The sequence below is a fragment of the Suricata suricatta genome, chromosome 2 (genome assembly GCF_006229205.1).
Source record: "Suricata suricatta isolate VVHF042 chromosome 2, meerkat_22Aug2017_6uvM2_HiC, whole genome shotgun sequence".
NCBI lineage: Eukaryota > Metazoa > Chordata > Mammalia > Carnivora > Herpestidae > Suricata > Suricata suricatta.
In genome coordinates, this window is record NC_043701.1 from 179,628,102 (window position 1) to 179,648,347 (window position 20,246).

Genomic DNA, 20,246 nt, shown 5'->3' on the forward strand with positions numbered 1-20,246 from the left:
CAGGATCACCGCAGAGAAGCTGAACGTGTCTGTGACGTTGTGCTCCTAAACACAAGGTAATTTCTAGGAGACTTCAGTTTGTTTTTTTTCTAATTTCTTATTTTCTGTTGCGACAGAGAGACACAGAACATGAGCAGGGGAGGGGGCAGAGAGAGAGGAAGACACAGAATCTGAAGCAGCCTCCAGGCTCTGAGCTGTCAGCATAGAGCCTGACACAGGGCTTGAACCCAGGAACCATGAGATAATGACCTGACATGAAGTCGGACGCTTAACCGACTGAGCCCCCCAGGTGCCGCAGGAGACTTCAGTTTAATAGGGCGATCCTACACACACCCTGCGCTGTGCCTCTCTCTTGTCACTGTCTCCTCATGGGGTCAGTCTTGTCCCCAGTCCCACGCTCCCCAGATCAGCTGTGCCAGGGCCTGAGGGAGGAAGAGGGATGTACCCAACCAGGTTCGCACAACCCAACAAGTGTCGATACAGGTACACCACATGGCGTAATGCGTGCCAGAATGGGACAAATGTCACAGAACAGAGGAGGGGGCTGTAATCCCGAGCGGGGAGGTAAAGGCTGGCCTGGTGTCCTACAGGAGGTGACCTGAGCATCAGGCCTCAACGAACGTGTAGAAGTTCAGGAGTTCAACAGCCAAAGACAGGGCGAGGGTGTCCCAAGAGGAAGCCAGTAAGCGCATGGCTAACACCCCCAGCGAGGTGGGGTGCGGGGCGTTCAGCTGGAGGAAGGAGCCCCCTGCTGCCCAAGTGGGCACTCGCCCAGCTGATGCCGGCGCCCCTCTTACATAAGGCCCCGGAGGGTGGAGACTCTGCCCGGGAGGGACCGCCCCCCCTGCCCCCCGCCCGGCCCACACCTCGCTCTCAGAGGTCTGCCCTACCGTCCCGGTCCCGCTCTCCCTTTTGCCAGCGAGAACACCTGGCCAAGATGAGCTGGGACACCGGCTGGCGGTTTAATGAGCTGGACAAAGTCAGGGGATAAGGGATCCCCAACCTCCCGCTTGGGTAAAAATGGCAGCATAAAGATACAAAGCCGCAAAACAGTCTTTCCCTCCGCTGGGACACCAGCAGCCCCTGCGCTGACCCACGCGGCTGACCCAGAGGCCGCCACACAATGCGAGGATTGTGCTCTGCCTTGGGAAGGGGGCGTGGCCACGCACAACCCCACAGGAGAATGTCCCGACCGTCCCGGACTCCCGAGTTACAAATATGTGCTCAAGGCATGTGCTGAGCACGCGCTCACCACGTGTTTGCACGGCTCTGAAAGCACAAAGGCACAAGGGCCAGTGGGCCTCAGCTGCCGGGGACCGGGCTGGGGACGGCGGCATGCCGGGGGCCGCGGGCCAGGCCCCAGAAGAACCCTGCAGAAACGCTGCATTCAAAACCATGACTGCTTTATTGTCCCTGAGGTCTCAGGCTCAGGGCTCCAAGGGGGGGGACACCTCCTTCACAGGACAGAACGGCCAGGAACACCGCAACGCCCCCTCCCCCACTGAGCCGACGTGAGCTCAAAGCCAGGCCAGACTCCCGTGGGAACCAAAACGGAGATAAAGCCAATCCTTGCAGGCAGCCGACAACCAGACGACCCAGGGCCCGGCCGACTCTGTGCGGCCACGGCGCACTCCTTCCTCGCTCCGGGCCTCGGTTTCCCCGGCTGTGACCGCCTCTCTGCACCCCCAGGAGCCCAGGCTACCTCTCTGTTGTCAGGGACGAGGGGGAAGGGCGGAGAGCGGGCTGCTCCCGGGCCCGGTCGATGCCCCGGCTCTACCAGTCCCCAGGGACTCTGATTTCAGGGCACCTAGGCCACAGGCGCCTCAGCCTGTGTGCTGACCCCTGGGAAGTCTGCGGAAGCATCCAGAGAGCACACGCACCATGAGGGACGCAAGCTACCCAAGAGGAGGAGGGTCCCTGAGGCAGGGCTGGCTCAACCCGACGAGGCCCGTCTCCCGTGAGAATGGGTAAAACACCTGAGAAACCGAAGCTCAAAACTCAGAACCACCAATGGTGCCTCCCTTGGCATCAGGGGTCCGGATAAGGGGGGGAGGGGACGGCTGGGAGGCCGGCGGGGGGCATGCGGCCAGAGGGAGGATCACCCACACGCAGGGAGGAAGGGTCGCTCCCACTCTCCCAACGCGGGTCTGGAGACAAACAGCCTTCAGGGAAACGGCCCCGTCTCGTTCTGCTCAGACAGAGCAGAGCACGGGAACGGGGGGCTTCTAAACAACAGACGCTTCTTCCCCACAGCTCTGAGGTCTGGGGACCGGGGGTCCAAGCTCACGCTGCCGGAAGATCCAGCGTCTGAGGAGCGCTGTCTTCTCGCCGCGTCTGCATGTGCCGGAGGGGGTGAGGGCTCTCGGGGGACTCATCCGGGCACTAAGCCCATGCACGGGGACACCACCATCGTGACCTAGTCAACCCCCCAAAGGCCCCAGCTCCTAACGCCGCCACCTTGGGCATAGGTCTCAACGTACAGATTTTTGAGGGGGACACAAAGACTCATCCAACTGGACACAAAACCTCTTCGGGGCGTCAAGGGTCCAGTCTCCCAGAAAATAAGGTGCAAAGTTTTGTTAAGTGTGCACCTCTGCACGGTGCGGATATGAGGAAGATCAGACTCGCAAGCTGCCGAGGCGAGGCCCTCAGGTCGCCAGGGCGGACCTGCACGGCCAACCCTCACCCTTGCTGCGGTGAAAGCTAGTTTGCGGCACTTCGTGCAGTGGTTCTCAAAGTGTGCTCCCTGGAACGCCAGCAGCAGCCTCACCTGGGACCCTGTTAGACATGAAGTTTCAGTTCCCCTCCTCCACCCCCCGCAAAATGACTGGATCAGACACTCGACGAAGGGAGTCCGAAAGCCAGGTTGTAACAAGCCCTCCGGGAGCTTCCGGTCCTCCCAAAAGTTTGAAAACCAGGGTGCTCATGCATCTGTACCTAGAGCCCTGGTGATGGGGGGCAGATGAAAGCCCAGGGACCCATCCAGGCGGAGGCTCTTGCAAAAAGCCCCCTGCCACAGTCACTTCTCCAGGGCCAGGACCTGAGGTCTGGACACAGAGGAGCCCGTGCCTGTGTGTAAGGGGCCGAGTATCCAGAACGACACTACGAAGCCCAAAGACCATCTAGTGAGATGTGTCAGAAGCAAATGAAAAAAAAAAAAAAATTACTTGCACAGTATTTGCTACAAGAGGAGGGAAAATGGGGTTGAGCAAAAAGAGGTCAATCCAAGAGGGAAGTGATATTAAACATCTGGGGGAATGTGAGAAGAAAAAGGCCATTCCTGGAAGAATACAAATTGCCACCCGGGGAATCTTTTCGTCCCTCGCACTCGATTCACTGAGTCAAAGACACTAAGTGAGAAGCATCTGAGAACCATGTTTTCATTTATTCTCAGAAATCTTTCTTTGCTACCAAGAGCAGAAGCTATCAACTTCATACGTGGCAGCTTGACTGGCTGTCAGGATTAAATCTTTGTTTAAGAAAAAAAAATCCTGCAGCTGCTGTTAAGATCATGGAGGTACTTCTAGACTGAAAAGATTAAACTGAGTGAGTCTATAGGGCTGGGGGACGGGCAGAGGCGTAGGAAAAGGTGCCCTGGGTCGCTGGGCGTCGGAGGGCACCCTGGAGGGAATGCTGGGCGGAAGGGCCCTGCTTGTGGGGCCGTCCTCCCGGCAGGGTGAGCGCGGGTCCCCTGGGCGTCATGCCGGCTGATCTGTCGGCTCACCTGCGGGCCAAACGCCCAGGTGGGACACGGTGGGGACCAGGAGCACCGTGCAGGGCCATTCGCCACTGCTCACCCTGCACCAAGTGACCCGGAGGGCTGGGAAATCTCAGTCTGTCCCCGGAATGTCTGGTCGACTGCAGGGACCTCACACTCAAGTGACTTCCAGGCCCAAGCAGGGGACATACATGGGTGAAGAGACCTGTCCAGTGTGCAGAGAGCATGGCCTGAGGAGAGGATAGCTAGTCTGACGGCCACGTGGCAGCTAGCACCTTGCGGGCCTGTGGGAAAGAGGCCCCAGGGTGACATCACAAATCTCCTGACTTGTTAAGAAGAGCTGAAAATCCAGACTTCTTTGTACAGTTCCAGCTTTTAAATGTTGTCAAGAAAGTAAAAGTTCAGGAAGCATCATGCAGGCCAGGGGCGCCTGGGTGGCTCATTCAGTTGGGCGTCTGACTCTTGGCTTCAACTCAGGTTTGAGCCCCACATCGGGCTTTGCTCTGACGATGGGAAGCCTGCTTGGGAGTCTCTCTCCCTCTCTCTCTGCCCCTCCCCCGCTGTCTCTGTCTCTCTCAAAATAAATAAACTTTAAAGGGAAAAAAAGGCATCATGGGGACCAAAAGAATCACGCCTGAGGACCAGGCCCCAGAGCACAGGTGTGCAGCCGCTGGTCTGACAGCCGCCACCTGCTCGGACAGAAACTGCCTATATGATGACAACATCTCATCCCGGTCTGCAGAGCCGAGTGGCCTGGCCGGGCCTCAGTGCCCACCACCGCGCATGCCCGTCTGCAGTGCTCCTGGCTCACTCTGGGGTAGCTGAAGGCCCAAAATCGAACAGGGAGCACAGACTGGCCTCCTGAGCACGTCAGACCAGTGCCACGAAACCCCCAATCCCGAACAGCGCATGCCCTCCGGCGTGCGGACTTGGGGAGGGGACTGAGCCGGGCGGTGCCCCTGCCTGGCATCTGTCCCACAGGGCGAGCTGCGGCGTGGCTGGGGGCAGGGGAGGGCCTGGAGGCGGCCCCTGCCCTCAGGAGGGGGCCTCCCTTCTGGGCTCTCTCACAACGTGGGGCTGGGGAAGGAAAGAGGTTCCATGCCAGACACTTTAAATGCCAGCGAGTTCACCCGGCAGATGGAACAGACAATTCTGGACCCCTGACGCCTACAGACGGCTGGTCTCGGCCGGGTCACCGCGAACCGAGCAGCTGCTTCCGCAATCACAAGTCCTGCACAGAACACAGGCCTCCGTTTTGATGACTTCTGCACAAGATGTAGAAATGAGAGGGGGGTTTCCTGCCTTTCATTTCAAAATAGCCCGGGACAAACGAAGACTTCTTGTACCACAACAACACATTAAAAGGGAAAGCTCGGCGAAGTGGGGTTTTTCTGAAACGTCACCCCACACAGCAACCTACTTCTCTGCCGACAGGCCATGATGAAAACGTGCCTGGGGAGCCTTATCTAGAGGAGCAAGAGACTTCTTCCAAATGGCAGCTTGGTGTCCTGCTCCTGATTCGGTGCCTCCCTCTCTCTCTGCCGCTCCCCTCCTCACACTCTGTCTCTCTCTCTGTCTCTCAAAAAATAAACAAACATTAGAAATTTCTTTAAGAAAAAATGGCAGCATGGCTTGTGACTGAGGGTAACACCGGGTGCTGAGGACACAGACTCTGGAGAAGATGAACCGGGGTCAGGACCCGCGCTCTCAGGCACGGCTGGAACCCAGTTCCTTCCCCGTAGAGAGGGGCGAATTACCTCGCAGCGGTGGGAGAGTCGGAGGAGAACGTATACGCGGTGCTTGGCACGCAGTAGGTGCTCAGCAAAAGCTAACTCTCCAAGTAGAAAAACCACTGTAAACTTACTTGCACCGGCATTCTTCCTGCACACATGCAAGATCCGCCTCCCCTCCCCCGCTCCTGGGTGCTGGGAGCGCAGTGAGCAACGCTGGGCCGGGCCCAGCCCGCAGGCCCTCAGCCCTCCGCTGGCTGCGGAAGGAAGGCGCAGGAGACCGTTCGGGGAGTGGCTGGCTAGAGGCAGTGTCAGAGGCGGGCACGCAGTCAAGCCTGGCCTTCCGGGGCTATTCTTTTCCTTTTTAAAGCAAGAGACAAAACTTCTCTGTGCATCCTCTTAACCCCAACTTCCTCCTTCCCGAGTGCTTTGGTCATGCACCTACTCCACGGCTCAGTCCACCAGGCTGCTCTGCTTCTCCCCTTTCTTCACTCCTGCCCGAGCTTCTGCAAGCTCTTCCCCGGATCTGATTCTTGTGTTTTATCAGTTTCCAGTCTGGCTATGCACGGGGCAGGTGCTGTCTAAGCTGGGGAGACTTGCGCAGACTGGACCCGCATAAACCCGGCCGCTCCTGGGTTGGGGTGGGGAGGACCAGGCTCCTGACGACACGCAGCATTAGAGAGCTCAGAGCAGCCTTCCTCGGACCAGGGGCAGCCCAGCATGAAGCCACCGCACGGCTCTCCTGCACGCTCGGGGCCCAGCGGCGGGCACGAAGGCGAGTGGAGGGCCCCGGCGGCACCGAGGCGCTATCCCTCGGTCCAATGAACAGAAACCCACATTCCCTGTATCTGCCCTCCCACCTCAGGAGTCCTCTGCCCCGAAGTAGCTTCTACAGAGATCCTGACTCAGAGACAGCTGGCACCAAGCAGGGCACAAGCTATGGATCAGCCCCGTTCCGCATTCATCAACGAACAGCATCGGGGTGGCCACTGACCGCACCTGGGGAGAAGCCACATGCCCCTGGCTGGCTGCAGGAGCGGGGACGCCTCCTCCTTCCTCCAGCTCCATGGCACGCCTTTCCGAACGTGCTGTCCCTGGTCTGTGCCCATGGAAAGCATGCCCACTCCATCACGGCAAACATGTTTCCATCTCAGTGTGGGGGGGGACAAGGGTGCGGGTGATGGGGACAGGGCCGTGCCAGGCAGAGAAGAGCTGATGAGGCCACCAGCTGAGGTCACCGGTTGGAGAGGTGGCAGAGCTGAGGGGGGACCTCAGATGGTCACATACACCCAGGATGTACGGCCTGCGCAGTCTGGGCGGCTTGCCTGTGGTCACACAGCAGTCTGGTGGGGGGCAGGGGGACAATGTCTTTGGAACCCAGGCTCCCTCCATCCATACCACATGCTTCTCCATCCCGCTCAGAAAGTACCTGCCTGGGGGGCTCAGTCAGTTAAGCATCTGACTTTGGCTCAGGTCATGATCTCACAGCTCATGGGTTCGAGCCCTGTGTCAGGCTCTGTGCTGACAACTTGGAGCCTGGAGCCTGCTTCAGTTTCTGTGTCTCCCTTTATGCCCCTTCCTCACTCATCCTCTGTTTCTATCTCTCTCTCCTCACCCTGAGAAGTAAACATTAAAAACAAATTAATTTTTAAAAAAGTACCTGCAAGGTGAACAGAAGCCAGATACGAACCAGGTGCTCTGCCCTCAGTCCCCTGTGTGTCCCTGCCCACCCCACGAAGCAGAGCCCACTAGTCCCAGTCTCCAGGGAAGTTAGGGGGCTGGTTCTGAGGCAGGTGCAATGTAGCGGCAGGACGGAATCCAGGGCTCCCATTTCCTCGTCCGGCGCCCTCGTCTCTCCAGCGCAGAGACTTCTCTAGCGTCAGCCTGACGGGGCTCACGTGCACTGGCCTCACGTACGAGGCTCACTCCTCTGTAAAGGAATCCTCAGGAAACAACAAAGTAGACAATTTCTTAAGGGCTCCGAGGCACTATGCTCTCCTGGTTCCTGTCCTGTCCACCATGCTGGAGCCCTGGTCACCTCCAGTGACCGGGGACTGTCACCTAAGACTGCCAATCACTGGCACACCACAAGGCACGCTCCCAGGGTGGCCCCTCATTCCTGTGCCAGGTCAGAACGCGGCCCCGGGTGCCACGCACAGAGATCCCCGTCACCCTCCACAGCACCGTGTCCCTGCGAGTCCTCCAAAACAGAGAACGTTCCCCCAGCTCTGCTGATGGGGCCACAAAGAGACACCCCTGCATGTCCCTACAGGGCTGCAGGATGTTCACGGGAGCAGGGCCCAGGGTACAGGTGAACGCAGTGACGTGTGCTTCCTCCTGGTTTCCAGAAGATGACCCGCCCCCAACACCTTGCCCCTGTCCCCTCAGTAGGGTGTGCCACGGTCATTCCCACGCAGACGGCTCTCGGGATTACTGTCATGTCCTCCAGGGCCCTAAGACAGCACGGGCTGTGACGGCCATGCTGGCTTACCCACAGCCACCGGGTGGCTGAGCCAAAACCTGAGCAGAGGCCAGTGAGCAACAGGCCCAACCTGATGGGGTTCAAGACCCTGGGCCCCCAGCTCTCTCCTTCTGCCACAGCAAGGGGGCCGGAAATCAGGCCCCAGTGCCCCCCAGGAGCACCTAAACCCGGCCATGCCACTCACTGCCTTCCTGAAGGGGCGTCAGCTGGTCCTGAGGCCCCATGGATCACCCAGAAACGGACAGAAGCAGCGAGCCAGCGGTCACTGGGGCGCCCTGCCGTGTCCGGAGCCCTAATGCCCTCCGAGTCCCCTCTGTAACACTCGGGGACGTGCCTGAGTCTCACACAATTTTAGAAAAGACTGGCTTTTAAGGCAAGTCAGAAACTGCTCACCGGGGGTCGCCGCCCCCTCGGCGGCCGGGGGCAGTTGGACCCACCAGGCTCAGCCCCTGTTCCCGGCGTGTGTCTCTTCGGCTCCGTGTCACAGGTCCCCTTTCAGCCTCCTTAGCCTCAGCCAGGCCTGACCTCTCTTCTACTTTCTTTCTAGTAGGAGAGGGCGTCTGCTAACCTCCCTGGGCATAAGGGGAACAGGGACGTTTACTACCAAAATTAAGGCTATTTAACACTAATTTCTCTTCTCAGGACTGAACGCTGATGAGCAAAACCCCTAAGGGGCTTAGAAAAGACACCCCAAAAGCTGACATGGGCTGCTGGCTCACAATTTCCCTTAACTCTCCTTCCCTGGGCCTGACTCACAGGCCGCACAGTCAGCGGGGCCTGGGATCTGGGCTGGCATCTGAGGGTGTGGAGGCCACAGGAGCACCGGGCGCCGGAAGTCAGGTGACCCAGGCAGAACACTGTCAAGCGTCTGTGTCAGCAACTCTCCCACCCGGACCACACCGGACAGAACACGCCATGACAGAGCCCAACGGGCGCTGAAGCTCCTGTTTCAATCACCCCAACAGGCTTACTTGTTTCCGTCAAGGGGAAGAAGGAAAAAAAAAAAAAAAAAGGTAGTTTTACACTGAATCGGATGTTTTCAACTCCGCCAACGCCAAACGCTTTTGTCCGTTCGATTTCTTTAGTTCCAGTGCAGGCACAGGCAAGAAACAGTGGGAGTTCTTGGGAATCTCAAGTGTCCCAGCACAAAGCAAGAGCTCGCACTGAAACTACGCGAAGACCACGTCCCTCCGGCCATCGAGACGGCACTTGATGAAAGTTCCGTGTGTCAGGGGCTAGTCTTGTGCCCTCTAAGGAGGTCACTCCAAGGTCAAACAGACAAGGCCCCTGGGGAGTCTCCCTGGAAGGCGGCCCCGAGGGAGGGCCGTGGAGAAGGCGGCTCTCCCCTTTCCAGGTGGTGACTGACCAACAGCTACGCCCTGGGGTCCTCACCCCACCCGGGTTCAGCATCCCTCTGGTATCAGTCAGCCGGCTCCCCATCGCCTGCTCCCGCCCAACCTGCACCCCCAAACGCGGAGCCTCCGAGAGTCCAGCATCGACATCGGCTCCCCTGTTCCCGGCCCTCAGGTTAGAGGCGGGACTTCTTTGCTTTGTACTTGCTGCCATCCTGACCTTGACCAGCTTAGGCCACAAGTTCTTCCCAGGTCCGGGTGGCCGTCCACCCCCTGCTGCTCCCCCAAGTGCCCCAAAGGCGGCATCAGGCTCCCTGCGCACTCACCGCTCCCTGGTCTGGAACATCTCCTGCTCCCCATGCTTCACCCTCTCGACTCCTTGAAGACTTCTTCAAGACTCAGGGAGCCTTTCTACCCTCCTCCCCTGGGCTCGGGCCTCCGGGCTCCCCGGTTCCCTGTGCACACATGTCTCCATGACACTTGGTACAGTCTGTCTGGCACGTAGTAGGAACTCAATCAAAACAACTGCTGTCCATGGGAGCGCCTGGCTGTCTGAGTCAGAAGAGTTTATGACTCGATCTTAGGGTCGTGAGTTCAAGCCCCATGTTGGGTGTAGAGACTACTGAAACTAAAAAAAATTTAAAAAACAACAACTGCCCTGTCACTGTCCGTGACACGAGCCTGTGAGCTCTGCACAAATAGGAACACGCCTGACTCCTCTCCAAACTCTTCAGGGCCTGACACACACAGGCGTCTACTCGATACTGACCGACCGGATTGCACCTGAGGGACCACCAGCACGGCAGTGTCCCGCGGTCACCGCAGGAACAACACATCTGAAGGGGCACAGAGGGGGAGGAAAATGAGTTCTGTCACATCCCCCAAGACCAGGGGCCTTCATTACTTCCCTCACACAGAACCCCATGGTCACAGAGCTCCATGATGCCCAAGGAGAAGGTCTGGGCCAAGGCCAGCTGAGCCCAGCCACCTTGATGAGTCCTCTGCAGGGGGCTCTCCAAGGCCAGCCCCAACCACCTGGGTGAGCCTCTGAGGGGAAGGGGCTGCTGCAGCCTCGAGTCAGGACCCCTGCCCAGAAGCCAGCGAATAACATGGAGTCTTCCCATTCGGGGAGCAAGGGGTTGCCTTCAAAGCTGTCCAAAGCCCAGTAGGCAACCTCCCATGCCAAGCCTGCCCACCCTGTTCGCCCCACAGGCCTCCAGGTGCAATGCGCAGAAGACACGTGGTGGAGACTGTCAGGAATCACCAGCTTGTGCTAAGAAAAGCTGAGTGACCACTGAAGAGGGTAAAAAGACCATTCCCTCTGTCAACTGGGTCTAGAGCTTGATTCAAAAGCTCTGATGAGCTTAGATGAGCTCTTGCTCCTGGAGAGATGGCCAGTTGTTTGGATTCGGGAGGCGCAGAGTCAACCGGAATCACACCCCAGGGGTCAGCAGGAGGCGGCCAGGCTGGGGGCAAACACGGAGCTGTGACTCTGTGACCTGCCCCGCACTGTATGCAGCTGTGACAGCAGCTCGCGGACTTGGAAGAAGGGGCAAGACCCAACAACGACATCAGCTGCAAAGAACCTGGAGAGAATCTAAGAAGGAGCTAAATGCGCCTCCACTCAGTCCAGAGAGGTGTGCAGCCCCTGAGGCCTTCACAGAGCATGCTCACATTCAGAGGCCGGTGAGAGCGGAGCCCAGCTCTGAGCCGTGCTATGATGCGTACACCAATTTACTTTTCTAGCTTTAGGACCAACATTGGTCACTTTTGGGAAACAGAGATTATGTTTCCTAAAGAGAAAGCTTAAGAGATTTCACCAGTCTTGGGGCACCTGGAGGGCTCAGTCAGTTGAGCGTCTGACTTCGGTTCAGGTCATGATCTCACAGCTCATGGATTCGAGCCCCATATCGGGCTCTGTGCTGACGGCTAGCTTAGAGCCTGGAGCCTGCTTCGGATTCTGTGTCTCCCTCTCTCTCTGCCCCTCCCCTGCTCACAGTCTGTCTGTCTGTCTGTCTCTTTCTCTCTCTCTCTCTCTCTCTCTCTCCCCCCTCTCTCAAAAATAAATAAATGTAAAAAGAATTTAATAAAAATAAAAGAAACATGCTGCAAATTAAATTATAACACATTCCTTCAACCCTTCCTCCTGAAAAACTCCTAAGACATCTCAAGAACAGAGGCTGCTGGGTGCCCACCCCCCGTGACCCATCCGGCCGCACTCAGCTCTGTGCTTCGTCCTGTCCCCCGCCGGGACCGTGAGGACAGCTGCCCTTGTCCTCCCCTTGCCCTCCCCGCACTCCACCTGTCCTCCCAACAGCACGTGCCTGCCACAGGACACCCGCTAACACGTGCTGGGCTCTACGGGTCTCCACCCATGGTCTCACTCAGTGTCCCAAACCCACAGGTGGGGTGCTGTGGGCCTGGCCATCGTCCAGATGGGGGAACCCAGGCTGGGAGAGACAGTCACCTGCCCAAGGGCAGACGGTCAGCAAAGGGAGACGGGGGACTCGAACCTGGGCACCAATCCCAGAGCTGCCCTTGCCCTACATGACGCACACCTGGGTTTCCCCAACGCTCTGCCCCAAACTCTGTGGTTCGGGCCGGGCTGGAAGGCAGCCTGCCTGGCGGAACTTGTGCCCTTTGGGGCCGATGCACATCCATTACCCTGCTCCCTCCACGCGGCACTGTGCCCTTGGAGGGGGCTTCTCAGACCAGCTCTGAACCCCTCCTAAAAATGCTGGGAGGCAGGGCCAGCACAATGAGAAATCCGGGGCCCAGAGTGTCACACCGCAAACCAGTCCAGCGAGCAAGGAGCCTTCGCGGGAGGGTCTCCCCCACCAATGGGCCATACCACAGGTGCACCCCACCCCCCCTCTGGGGCCCCAGAACCACAGGCACACACCCCCGACACCCCGGAGATGCCCCCGGTCCTCACCCGGAGCGTGGAGGTGGCCAGCTCTGGAGAACACGGCCCTTCCACCTCCGAGCATGCAGACAGGCTGCTCCGAGCCAGCAGATGGAACCTCCCTCGGCTCCCAGGCCCCCGGCCAACGTGAATGCCAGAGCAAGGGGAATTCCAGGCGCGGCCGAGGCCTCTCCCAGCTGGGCCTTGTCCGTCAGGGCACTTGAGCCAGAGGGCAGCTGGGAGGAGGGTGGCCTCCCCAAGCAGGAGCACTGGACCCACACAAAGCCACCTCCTCTATCCAAAGCACTGCTGGCCGGGCCCTGCTGTCCAGGAAGGAGCCCCTGGGTCACCCAAGCCCCCCTACCGGAAGTAGCAGCGCAGCACCCAGGCAGGAGCGGCCCAAGGACACCACATCCTGCCTACAGAGGGGAGCTCATCACCTTTCCACCGAGGCAGGCAGTGGATGAACAGTGAGCGTGGCGTGGTGGCAAGAACACCAGACCAGAGCCGGCCAGGATGAGCTGAAATCCCACTGTCCCTCTCGCTCCGGGGGGGAAGAGGGGGCTGTGTTTCCAGCAAGGGACAGAGCAAGCCCCTCAGCCATAGGCTGTGCAGAGGATCGAATGAACTAACGAAGTGGCGTGCCCAGCCCGACTTGGGACGCTCCGCAGGTGCCTGATCAGTGCCCACGAGATGAATGCAGGCATAATGGGTCCCCTCTTCCCCACCTCATTAGGCCCAAAGGCAACTCCTGGCAGAGGAGAGAGGGCCCTCCTTGTTTACCACCACTACCGAGGCCCAGAAGAGCAGGTGGACAAACCCTGGCCGAAGCAACCAAATCCCTTTTCATCAAGCTCAAGGCTTCGGTACTTTTCCATCGGGGCTCAGTTTCCCCCACCAGGGGTTTACTGAGCCTACACTTTGAGCAATGTAAGGGATCCCTGCTGAGCAGGCCCAGGGAGGGAGGTTACAGACAGGACGGACTGCTGAGGGCCACAGATGGCAGGTTTCACTAGCCTGAACTCTGAGCGAGGACTCCAGTGTCGCCGCTCTGTGCTGCATAAGGCACCCTGTCCTGCAAGCAAGACTGCGGCCCAAAGTCTCTCAGCAGGGGGGCACCCGAGCGGCTGCGGCTTCGGCTGGGGGCATGATCTTGAGGTTCGGGAGTTCAAGCCCCACGTCGGGCTCTGTGCTGACGGCTCGGAGCCTGGAGCCTGCTTCAGATTTTGTGTCTCCCTCTCTCTCTGGCCCTCCCCTGCTCACACTCTGTCTTTCTCTCTCAAAAATAAACAAACATTAAAAAAATTAAAACAACAAAGTCTCCCGACAGAGAACACAGCCCTGGAGCAGGGGACCCAGAAGACAAAGGTTCCGGGTCCTCTGTGCGCCCGCTGTGCGTGGGGGGCTGGATTTCTCCGTAAGATAACAAGCGGGTGAGAGAAGCTGACTCTCCTCAGCCCCTGCTCATTCTAAACCTACTTCTCTGACACCAAATCCCAAGTATGCCTGCGACAGGACAGGCTCTGAGCAGTCAGGCTCAGCCAGGCGGCCCGGCGGCACGATGGTCGCGCTGATGCAGGTGCAAAGGGCCAGCAGGCTCCCTGAGCATCCCCACGAGGTGGCCTGGACCTGCACCTTCCCTCCCCTGCCCCCCAGCCGGGTACCAAGAGCCAAACCTGCAGAAGGGACAAGACGCTGAAGAGACCAGCAAAGATGGCCAGGAGGCAGGGTCCGCCTGAGCGCTGCTCCGAGGCGACACGCTGAACAGAACCTGGCCTCTTCCTTCCACAAAGAAGGCAGCTCAGAGGGGCTGCGGCTGAATCCCGCGGGCGGGGAGGCGTGCCCACGACCTGGGCCAGCAGAAATGGGAACTAACCCGCTGATGTCTACGGCAGGCACTTGGCCCGGACGTGGGTACCTTTCAGATCCTCCTTCACTGAGATATGGCAGCGATGGAAAATTCCAGTAGGTTTATTCCACTCCCAAAGGGGAAGGTCCTTGAGGGAATCGAGGGGTCTGTCCCAGCCCGGATGCACAACAGGATCAACTCACAAGTTTTAAAAGCACCAACGCAGAGGGGCGCCTGGTGGCTCATCGGTTAAGCGTCTGACTTCAGCTCCGGTCATGATCTCGTGGTTCGTGGGTTCAAGCCTGGGACTCGGCTCTGTGCTGACAGCTCAGAGCCTGGAGCCTGCTTCGGATTCTGTGTCTCCCTCTCTCTCTGCCCCTCCCCTGCTCATGCTCTGTCTCTCTCTCTCTCTCTCTCTCTCCTCCCCCACCGCCTCTCTCTCAAAAATAAATAAACCCTAAAAATATTTTTTTTTAAATACCAATGCTGAGTCTGCCCCTTCTCTCCAAGATTCTGATGTGACTGGCCTGGATGCAGCCTGGGCACTGGGACTTTTTTTTTTTAATCGCTCTCCAGGTGATTCTAATGTCTGCCCAGGAAAGGCATCCTCACACCACCCCCGGCCCCCAACCCAGGATCAACCCGCGAAGAGCCACGTGTCGGAGACAGAACGCAGGGCCTCTGCCCAGCCCCGGCTGGGGTGCGCCAACTTCCCACACGATGGGGGCCGCACAACTGTGTCTAGTTATCTGATTATGTTAGGCCTGTAAACAAAACGTGATATGAGACAAACCTGGGATGGCAAGTATCACAAAACGATTTACTTTGAGAGATCTGAATTACAAATGGGAAAAAAAAAACCCAAGCTGAAAACCCTTTTAACAATCTCTTTGAATGGAAAATGGAATCTGGATAAACGGTGATACCTCTTTTTGGCTGCCAGATTTCCCATTTTCCCTTGAAGGTCACTGGGAATAATTCTATTTTCTTGTGAATCTGTCTTTTCTAAGGACGAAGCCAAACGTGTCGATCTTCTCAACTGAGGCACTGCCTTTGGTCCTGTGGTGGATCTAGAATCCCAGCACCCCTTGAAAAAATTCTAAAGAGCTGCAGGAAAAGGCAGGGCAAGGGAGAGAGGCGGTCAAAATTGCGAGGTTTCCCTGGGGGGTTAGCAAGACGAAACAAAATTCATGCTTTGAGGTAAAACCGAACTGAGTGTCTCTATCTGATGAAGACAGCCTCGAACAGCATGTGTGTGGAAAACAACCAGGCTCTGAAGTGAGTCAGACCCGGACAGAACTACAACCCTCTCTGGCCTAGAAGCTGTGCAGCCTTAGACCAGCTACTTGGCCTCTCTGAGCCTCAATTTCTTCGGCTGTAACTGCATGAATGCTTTGAAAATTGGAGCGTGTATGCAAGGACTCTGGCCCAGGGTCGGCCTTCAATATCCAGTGGGCACAGCTATTATCCTTTGAACAATCCACACCCGTTTTGGCTGAAGCCTGCTGCGCCCAACTTTTCATGGTCCCGAATCTTGGGAGCTAGGGAACCACGTTACACCAGTGCAGGAGGAGAATCCGTTTCTTTGTTCCACGAGCCTTAAGGGAAAGAGCAAGGGCAGTCAGGAGTTGGCCTGCCCCGCATTCTAGGGTCAAATGGGCTGTTTAGCAACAGAATTTGCTTTCACCTCCTGAGAGTGGCCCCATGGGAAAAAAAAAAAAAGTGCCTCCAGGAACTAGATGCCTAAGGCTCACTGTTGTTTCTTTCCGAGATACGTCCCTGCACGGTCTGGCCAAACTGCCCCCCACCCCGCCCCCCTGCAGAAGCCAGCTTCCCGTGCAGCCCCCCGCAGCAGGAGAGGAGAGGACCGTTAAAGAAGCTGGGGGTGCCTGTCACACTTCTCCATAACCCCTGACGTGATGTGAAATTCTACAAGGTGGACCCTTTGAAATGCAAAATCTTCCCGAGTCCTTCAAATGTGTTTTTATTTTCTCGGGCTCCTAGGGCTGCTTTCAGACCCACCCATCAGTATTTCCCCCGCTCAATCACCCACATTTAACAAAAAAAGAAGAAGAAGAAAAGGAGGAGGTGGTGGTGGCTGCAGCAAAGACGTCTCTGTTTTTTTCTTTTCTTCATTTTTTTTTTTTTGAAAAAGCTCAAGTATCTACAGTTGATGCAAGGAAGGGGGGAAAAAAAATCTGGTCCTCAGCTCCAGCCTCCTCACTTCCCTCCTCCAAAACACCCTGAAGCCAAGTTTCCCCTGGAAGATTTCTCCCGTCCTACCCAGCACCAGCACGGCACTAACGCTGCTGTGGCTCAGGACCCCAGAGAGCTTTCTCAGACCAAGAATCCGGGTGCCCTCCGACCCGAGTCCTTGAAGGTGAAGGCGGGCACCGCCAAACCACAGCCCCCAATTTTCGGAGCCCCGGCCTTGATCCAAAACCCTGTGCACAGGAGGTTTGGATTAAACATCAAAGAAGAAATTACCTTAAAAACAAAGTTGTTTGGCAAAGAAAATTGCTTCACCATCAGAAGAACCCTGGGGAACGGTAAATTGCTTTTGAATATAGACTTTTCAGTGGCGCGGTCATTAATCATGTTAATGTAACCTGGGCTAAAACAAAAATTTTCTAAGCAAGGCTCCAGGCGCATCGGCGTATCTGAGCCTCCGGGTTTGTTTCCAAAGCTCACACCCCAGCACGCAGTGAGACTACCGTTAATGGGGTCAGCTATTACAGCGCGGTCCCCGACCCTGGGCCATAATAAAGGTGACTCAGCCATGTAGAAAGAAGGAGCTCTCATAAAGTGAGGCAGGAAACACACACAGAAATTAATCAGAGGAGGAGAGGCAATGATTTTGGAAAGTGTGTGCGCGGGGCAAGTTTAAACAGCGGCTCTCCCTGGACGAGCAGACATTTCAGAAAGGAGCCGAGGGAGGCCAGTCAACATTCCTCGCGGCGCGCGAGTCCCCAGGCCAGGCCCTGTTTCACAGGTTGCAGGGCAGGGCAGCAGCTGGACAAGACAAGGAGGAGCGTGGAGCCCAGCAGAGCTAGGCTGCGCGGAGCCCAGCCAGACCCGGCCATGTGCTTCGTGTTGGCAACAAACCGGTTCTTTCAAGAGAGGAAGGGGCTGACAAAAACGGCAGCTGCAGCTGCAGCAAGCAGCTGGGCAGCAAAAACCTCGAAAAAGGCCCCAGGTTTAGGAGTCTCCCCTCAAAACCAAAAAAAAAAAAATCATCTTTGGGGTTTGCCAAGGACTAGTTAAATCGACTAACGCCCCCCACCTTGCTGGATCAATGAAAGAGAGCCCCTGCACATCTGGTCTCCATCTAAGACCGAAACCTGTATTATCAGCATATTACATAACAAATTTTGCCTGCAGGTTTCTTTTATTACGCATCAGAGAGGTGTGTGTGGTAGTGCTGGTGCGGATCTGCGCGTCTGCTTATTTCAGGTTCGGTTTGGTTTGTTTTTGTTTTAAGAGCAAGAACAAAAAGTTTCCAGGTGGCATGCGACTTGGGAACGTCACGCTGCCAAGATGGAACATCATCTGAACGGTCGCGGGTGGGCCCGGGTCTCAGTCTTCGGGGCCCACCACCCATCAGGCGGTGGGTGAGAAGGGTGTCCGGTCGAGAGAGCCTTGCAAAGACACAGCAGGCTGCTCCGAGGCGCCCCCTGCTGCCGGCTCCCCGAGCGCACGCGGCGGCCTGCTCTGCAGCCTCCGGCAGGGGAAGAGAGCCGGCCGGCCCTTCCCAACCCTTCCACCATTGGTCAGGCGCCTGCCCGCTGAACCCGCTTAAAGGACACGCAGCCCATTAGGCTTCCACAGAACTGGGGGGTGGGGGGGTGAGAGGATGGAGGCCAGGGCACAGTGAAGTCATCAACACGGGGGACAGAGAAAGATGAAAGGTGTGGAGAGAAAGAGCCTAAGAAATCACAACAGGGCTCCCCGTAAGATGTCAGTGAAGTATGGCCACCGCGACCACACTCCTATCTTAACATAAAGCTCTTCCTAAGAGAACTTGAAGGGCTACTCCGTGTGTGACATATCCTAAATTGAAAACAGAAGGGAGAAACGGACTGAAAACGTGATCAATCACAATTGTGGAGTCTACTCATACTGCCGGCCTTAGGAATCCCAGTCCACCTCTACAGCAGCCGGTACTAACTTTTATTTAAAGCTGGTCTTCAGTGTTAAAATGGTGGCGTGGTCAACATCACATTCTCAGGGGGAAACAAGAAGTCCTTGAGCAAAAGGATTTGAACGCGTCTTAAAACCACCTTGTTCTCTGTTTGGGGGAAAAACAGACCTGCCCCAAGCCTGTCCTTCGTTTCCTAGACTGGAACAGTGAGGCCTGGGAGCCGGGTCAGCAGGCTCCAGGGTCCACGGGATGGCCAGCAGCACTCAGACCCCAGCCAAATGCAGACCCTGGGCCACAGGCCATCAGTTCTTCCCTAAAAATCCAAACCTTCTCCCACGAACAGGAGCCTATCAACTGTTTTTGGTTTTGTACCTAGCGGTTGCCAGCTAGGAGGGCAGGGAGGGCGGAGGAGGGAGGAGGGAGGAGGGAGGACCAAAACCCCACAGATCTGCAATTTAGTAACAAAACTGTAATGGAGACAAGTTACTGCTAAGTGGATAAATTAAAATGAAACCAAAACCTGGCCAAATCGGCAACAGTGAGTTTCACCAGGTCTACAAACTCCATTCCCTCCCAAGTCCTCAAACCGGGTGACATCTTTCAACGGAGTCTAGGATCTGGAGCAAGGAGGGATCCCCTTCCAGCCTGTGCGAAGTGCTGGGAACACATATGCTAGGATGTCATTTGGAAGTCTGCTAATACGTTGTAAGCAGCACAGGACGCTTGCCTGGCTTCCCAGGCCAATAAACAACGCCATTCCAACTCCTGCAGCAGTCAATAGAAAACAGCCCCTCGTCTCCGCCATCCAACAATTCAACAAACATTTGTTCCTGTTGAACAACCGTCAGGCTGGCTCCATCTGCACCGGCTCCAGCAAGGCAAGCGCGGCGGCGGAGGCGGCGGCGGCACCAATGCCCTGCCCGAGGGTCCCGGCCCCTAAAGCAGCCCTCCGCAGGGGCCACTCAACCAACACCACTGAGTCCGAAGACTGTAACGTAGGGAAGACTCGGAGCGTGGCCTATAGGAGGCAGAATCCCATTCATCAAATGCTGCAAAGAGCCGTTCTTTGTTCACCATCGTACGAAGTACAGTACGTGTTAATGAACCCGGGCGGTCAGATGGAGAGAGCCCGGCTTCAGGGGGCTTCCGGGGGCGAAGGACCCGTGCAGGCTAGCTCGCGCGACTCGCCGGTGCTCCGCCGCCCTGTCCCGCGCCTCGAGCATTGTTCCCCAAGTCTGCAGGCGGGGGGGTGGGGAGCCGGGGGTGCCCGAGAAACCCCTTGGGGCAATGCAAACCGAGGGCCCTCCCTGGATTCCAGGTGTCCTCGCCTCCTTCGTCCCGGCCCCACCAAGAGAAACTCCCAGCGGGAAAGCCAACTCCCACAGGCTTGCAAATCAAGGTCTGGCAAAAATGTGACTCGACCAGTGTGCCCGTGCCGGACGGCCCTTCTCGCCATGTGCAAAGCCACGCCGGCGCCCCCCACCCGCCCCCCCGGCCCCCGCCGCGGCCACCCCGCGGGCTTCCCCAGCCGGGGACAGAACGCCCCCTCACCCCCCAGTGCGACCGCCCCGGTCGGTCCAGCAGCCGCGGAGCCCGCCGCTGTGCGCCCGCATCCCGGGGGTGGCGGATGCAAACTTCCGCGAACAAAAGAGTTGTCTGCAAACCGTGCGGGAACTTCGGGGTTAGCGGGGGCGCTCGGGTCGCGAGTCCCGGCGCCTTCGCCGCTGGCGCGAGCCAGGGCTCAAGTGGAGACGCCGAGAGGAGCACACCCCGGGGCGCAGCCGTCCCCGCACCCGCCCCGGGGAAGCGCAGACTTTCCCGTAGGGGCCGGGCCGGCTCGTTCCCCGGGCTGCGCTCTGACAAGTCTCACGCCTGCACCAGAGGCAACACTCAGCAGCACCCCGAGAAACCGCCTGACCCAACCCGAAAACCAGGCGGAAAAAAAGGAAACCAGCAACACAAAATAATAACAACAACAACAATTTAAAAACCTTAAAAGGGCAAGCCCAGCACCCGCGAGAGCGGGGTCCCTCCGGCCGCCGGCTGCGGCGCACACGGCAGGGACCTCC

General features: G+C 57.6%; 1 protein-coding gene across 1 annotated transcript in view; it reads right to left on the reverse strand.

Moving 5' to 3' along the window:
• FAM53B (family with sequence similarity 53 member B) overlaps positions 1-20,246 on the reverse strand; it is a 119,622-nt gene that overhangs the window by 85,635 nt on the left and 13,741 nt on the right. The gene's annotated exons all lie outside the window — the stretch shown is intronic.